The sequence below is a fragment of the Saccostrea cucullata genome, unplaced genomic scaffold (assembly GCF_032062105.1).
Source record: "Saccostrea cucullata isolate Sc308-1 unplaced genomic scaffold, CSIRO_AGI_Scuc_v1 ctg774, whole genome shotgun sequence".
NCBI lineage: Eukaryota > Metazoa > Mollusca > Bivalvia > Ostreida > Ostreidae > Saccostrea > Saccostrea cuccullata.
Window position 1 is genome coordinate 55,204 of NW_026929681.1, and position 6,245 is coordinate 61,448.

A 6,245-nucleotide genomic window follows, 5' to 3' on the forward strand; every position below is an offset into this window, starting at 1 on the left:
ATGTTGATCAGGAAGTCTTTTTTTGTATTGAACAAGATGTGTTTGTGAAACACTGTGCGGCCGGCGGTAACAAAGTTAAAAAAAATGTTTTAGCATATAGGTCACAGTCTAGGTCATAAGGTCATTGATCTCAATGACATTTGAAAGAACTTTATTAGTGGAATATGAATACCGAGTATGAAGTCTCCATCTCCTATGATTCAAAAGTTATGGTAAAAGTTCGAAAGAATATTTTAAGCATGTAGATCACAGTCAAGGTCACAAGGTCATTGAAGTTGGTGTCTTTTGGAAGAACTTTTTAAGTTGAGTACGCATGCCATATATCAAGTCTCTACCTCTCAGAGTTAAAAAGTTATGGTAAATGTTCAAATTGACAATAGACAGATGGAAAAACAGCTGAACAGATAAACAGACAGGGCATAAACAATATACGCCTCAGATCTATCGATCCGGGGGAATTTAAAATTTTAAGAACAAACCATTTCTTCACAATTATTTATGAATAATTTTCATTTGATTTAAAAGAATAAGCTGTATACATGGTATATCCGCTGTAAAACAAAATTATTTTATATACTATAATAAGTGGTGAGAATTATTACTGGTATGTATTTTTATGTAAAAATTTTGATTTTAAAATATGTTTATCGTATATAATTTAACTAACACAAAAAATAAGTATAAACAAAAAAAATGCCTTATTCTAAAGACTTTTTGCGATATTTAAATATTTTTACATACGTATTGATATATGTGTACTTAATCCTCACACAGAATCTTTATTATTGATAAATCATTTCAGCCTCAATGGCTCCTTTTAAATTTTACTGGAGTTAAAAGAGAGTGTTTGAAACTGTGATCATTACTTTGATATCAAATAGCCAAGTTATGTTCAATTTGTAAAGTTACTTATTGTCATTGTGCCCCTATTTCATAGCATAAGTTTTAGTAGTCAGTGACAATTTATTTTCTTTTACCTGTAAAAAAAAATTAATTGCTCTAAATGTGTAATATTAAATAATTTCCTCCTCAAGTTTGTATTTTGTGTATTTGTGTGATGTACACATTACTCACTGTATAAAGTAATAACAACTGTAGTTAAAACTGTATTACATGTATTAGCATTGCTTTTTAATGTTTGGCATTTTTGAAATTAACCTAATTAATTTTTCATATTTTTCAGGCCTATGGCAGAGTAAACAAAGCAGAAATTCCTCCAGGATTAAAGTATGCTGATCTTCTCTATGGACCTAAATCCAGCTGATGAAATTCTATCTGTTAAAATAGTGAAAATTCAAGCCAGGAACTTCTGTTAATCAGACAGTGGCATTAAAACCTTGTGATGATGTGCGCCAAATCCATTGATGGCATACATATATACATTTTAAAGTTATCTCCCACTTAGATCTAAAATGAAATGGACAGAATTTAAAGTTTAAAGTGGATTTCAAGTGATCTGTGTATTGTACATAATTAGATATGAGATGTATGTAAATATAGAAATGCATCCTGCTCTTTTGTACAATCTTACAACTGTTCATGATGATTGTCCATATATAAATTGATTTTATAGAATAAATGAAAACATATATTTTACAATATAGTGTGATGTTTGTTTTAAGTATAATGTACTAATTGAGAGATACGTGTTTATATGATATTCTGTCCAAGTTGTATTTTTAGTATATACATTTAAAAAAAAATACTGCCCCTGATATTTTATTTTTGAGGACACCAACATTCCATGTAAATAGGCAATATTTCTGTTTATACATGTAGCGTTCTTATTGAAGCTGAATGATGCATATATAATTCTTAATTGCATTTTCATGAATACTCTAAAAATAGATTTTTTAGATCACTTGAAAAAGAATATCAAACACTTATTGATGACTGGTAAAATTTTCACTGATGTGCCAAGATTAATGAATTGTAATGACAAAAATAGTAATACCGGTGTGTCCTGATTCATTTAATTCTTAATATTTTGAATTTAAATAAAAACATTTCTTTATTTGGATTTAATTCATTTAAAACTTTAATTGGAAAATTCCATATTTATAAATCTGCAATAAGAAACTGAATGTGGGGGTAACACATTGTTATGTAGGGTATTTTAGACTGAAGTAAATCATTTAAATACACAGAAAAATAAGCTTGTAGTATTTTAAATGCCTGGGAAACACACTTTTTGACATTTTAAAGTTATGTTCACTATCCTTAGGATTTTAAAACCAGTACAGGGAATGAAAATGACTCCACCATCAGCATGAATTCATTAGGCCGAAATAAAAAATACTCGTTTCCTTTCACCCGTCCTACCCTACATTTTACCTTCCGACCCTAAAAGTTTTTATTACATTTTCATTTTTTGGGTTACTATTTTACTAAAGTTGACCAACAATATTTACAGATCTAATACATCGTAAGTGTACAGGATACCTTTACTTTATAAATCTTTTTTAACTAACTTTCTTGTTATTACATACTGTATGTTCTGGTAGTTCTGAATTCATTGAGTTTTGAATATAAAATTTTTTCCCTACCTACCTACCCTAATTTTTTTGATCAGGGGACAGGAAACAAGAGTATATTTTCTTTTGGTCTTATAGCGTGTTCGTTATAACCATGTTTTACTGTGTAGATATTTCTTCCCTTACATCATGATACTAGACAGTGCAATAAATACATTTTCCTAATTGTTTAAGCCAGTAGTTTAAATCATCCAATATTTATATATGCTCTAGTGTACCATAGATTAAGAGTTTGCTGCTAGCCAGATAATTCTTTTCATCTTGATGATATACATGTGAAATTAAAACTGTTAAGGGACTTCAACCCTCAGCCAGGAAGGACAACTCTTTAATTTAATTCAAAAAGTCTTTAAATGAAGCTCGAAAATTAAATCTTTTCATGCAACAATTGTCATTATATGCCTATCAATGTGCTTCAAGGTTCTTTGAACTTCTCAGAAAGATCTTATTAAAAGTAGAAATTTTTAGATACCAATATTTATTAACATGATATGAAATTAGAAGTGATTTATGGAGCTTTGCAAAGAACCTTGAAGCACATTATAGGCATATAATGAAATTTGTTGCATGTAAATATTTAATTTTCAAGCTTCATCTGAAGACTTTTTGAATTAAATTATAAATTATAGAGTTGTCCTTCCTGGCTGAGGGTCGGAGTCCCTTAAGTACCGTACAAAACAAATTTCACAATTTTGAAAATGAAAACTTAACATGAAATTTACATTAACATTTTCTATCCGTTTTTCTGTTCTGTCTTAATTAACCGCCTTGGTAAAATGTTCATTTGGTAAAATGTTCATTTTCTGAAAATTTAACAAAATCCTAAATCATCTTTACCAAATTTTTCTTCTACCACTCCTTAGAAGCTAACAGTGCTGTATTAGGGCACAATATATTTGAGGTAGGAGACAAAATAAAGATTATTTTATGTTTGTTGTAGAACAACAAAGTACACATGTAAAATTTTAACTTCATGGAAACAATAAAAACAAAATTTCCAGTGTCTAAAAATTACAATTTATTTATAGTCAATGCCAAGTTAACCAATGAAATTATAATATAAATGAAATTAAAAAGTGTCCCATAACATCTTTTAGAATTTTATGAAATAGTGTAATCATGGAATTATTAGATTAATAGTTTTACAATTCATGTCCCATATTCACTCTTTTTCACTTGCATTATATTATGTCAATAAAGTCAAATAAATAAATTAAAAGAATCATGGTGTTCACATGAACAAATGAAGTTTTTTTTCTTTATTTCTTTCAACAAATTCACTTTCTAGAATTTTTTTATTGTAAGTTATAAATCCACCATTACATCATACTGTTCATGTCCTCTACTGTCCCTTCCCTCTACTTTTAGGAATGAAGAACACTTGTCTTTTTTAAAAAGCAGAATTTTGTTTGAATCATCAGTCTCTGACATCACTGCATGTAGATTGTCCGGTCCTTTGAATGAAACCATATAAACCGAGTTCCAGTGTCGCAGTTCATGTAGGTGTTGGTACGAAAAAGATCTCTCACTTTTCAAAGGCTTTAGTGCTGAGTACAGGTTAAAATATGCAGCCCTTCACCGGAACGTGTTGGCGTCTTCATATGAATGAATTAGATCTAGATTCTTATGTGCGGTGATGAAGCAACAAAACTGTGGACTGTTCATAGCACTCCATTTCTATAAAAGTACAAAGAAGACAAGATTTATTTATTGACGATTGATCACCTTAATATTATTTTTATTTTTTTTTTTATCTCCCACAATTTTAATTTGGGAAAAACACAAATAATTATTTATAGCATATATAATTATAAAGACTTCCTATTGATTAAAGTTTGTGTATTTAATTGAATTGAGATCTTATTTGCAAGGGTATAAATAGATTCAAGTACATTTAAATAATAAATTCTACATACAGGACATACTAGCTGCAGATCTGTAGCTCACCGAAAAAAAATATATTGATAGACCAGAGAGATACAGTGTCACCCATTGAAAAAACTGTATATTTATTGCGCACAAAAAAGTGCGCTTGGTTCTCAAATTATTTCTCCATGTTTTTTAAACTGTAATCTCAACATATTACTGACCACTGTTCCTATTTAAACATATTCTTACACTGTTTCCACGACCAAACATTCCTCATAATTGTTGTTAATAATCCTCCTGAACCTGATATTGTAGTCATCGAACATTTTGCTTATTTATACTGCCATTTTGGTTTCAAAGATAATTCTGTCCAATATGCTTCGTTAAGATGTCAACTACGAGAGTACTTGATTGAGGATAAAGGAATATTTTTAAATCTTTCTTTTTGCAATTGAGGTAAGAATTTGAAAGAATTAATCAAGAACCGAGCACACTTTTCATGCGCAATAAATATACAGTTTTTTTCAATGGGTGGCACGTACTGTAGCTCTCCAGTCTATCAGTATATTTTTTTTCAGAGAGCTACAGATCTGCAGCTTAGGACATACAAACTACTTTGTATACACAATTTTCCACTATGAAGATGCTATTCATCAAACAAGGAAAAGAATATGTAGTGGAAAGTTTTAAAATAAATGTATGCATATTTTCAACCACAGATCCTCTCTCCTATATATCATAATTATTTCAGCTATTTCAAAATGATTTTTTGTACATACACAAATTCATTTTTCTGCACAAGTTTTTATAAAGTTAAGAACTTTCGCATTAAAAAAATATTTACACCAGATTCATTAACATAAAATCAACTATTGCATTGGATGAATTATTACGTTTTGTTCATTACACCTCAGTCTATGATTAATTGCTTGCAGATAATCTCGTCAAAGGCACTGCGACTTTTATTTCTGACTTCCGTAAATTTAGAGGAAATTCGGATTGAAAAACTTCGTAGCATGTGTATGCCCATAAAACCCAACGGAATTTTGTAATAATTAGTCATACTCACAATATCATACTTTAATTGTATTGTTTAACTGATTTTTCATGTGCTTGCCTAACTACTTACCCCTTTATCACCGATCTCAATCAGCAATCCGTGGCGTGGCCTCACCAGTAGACTCCATAGCGTTTCCGTTTGGTGATCAGCTGATTCAGATTTGAAAATATCACGGGGTCATTGCTATTGAATTAATTTAATAATAATCTTAGGATTATATTGGCCAATTTGTCTGCAAAAAGTACATTCTTTGTATTTGTTTCCGACTGAAATAGGAATGGCTATTTTGCGGTTTCGTTTTGTGAAAATCAAATCTGTAGTTTTAGTAAACCAGGATAATCCTGATTTTACGTAGGTCAATGCTGGTTTTAAAATAGGTCAATGCTAGTTCTATCCTTTGCTTGCTGATGCTGATCCAAGTAATGCTGTTTTTTTTTAATGCTGATGCCGATGCTAGCTCTATCCTGATCCTACTTATGCTGATCCTGATGCTGGTTTATGTAACAAAATTAGTTCCCTGCACTGTACTCGTTGCTTTGCAACGAGGTTTGCTCTAGTTATTATTATTATTCTTTTTTTGACAAAATTTTGTGCAGGCGACTTCTCGAAAACTATTCAGCGGTTTTTCATGAAACTTTCACAAAATATGTGTCATTATATGAAGATGTTCCATCCGTAGAGAAATTTTCAAAAATTTGCTTCTAGTGCCAAGTTATGGACAATTTCCTGATTTTAAAATGCGATTTTGTAGCGCACTTTTATCGAAAATGGCTTAGGATATG

The 6,245-nt window shown here is 30.2% G+C and overlaps 1 long non-coding RNA gene across 1 annotated transcript; it reads right to left on the reverse strand.

Annotated features, from left to right (window-relative positions):
• Positions 1-3,539: 3,539 nt before the first annotated feature.
• On the reverse strand, positions 3,540-5,634 carry LOC134281791 (uncharacterized). Its single transcript, XR_009995169.1, has 2 exons — positions 5,533-5,634; positions 3,540-4,211 (listed from the first exon to the last, which is right to left on the reverse strand). It is a non-coding gene; the product is annotated as an uncharacterized LOC134281791 (long non-coding RNA).
• Positions 5,635-6,245: the final 611 nt, after the last annotated feature.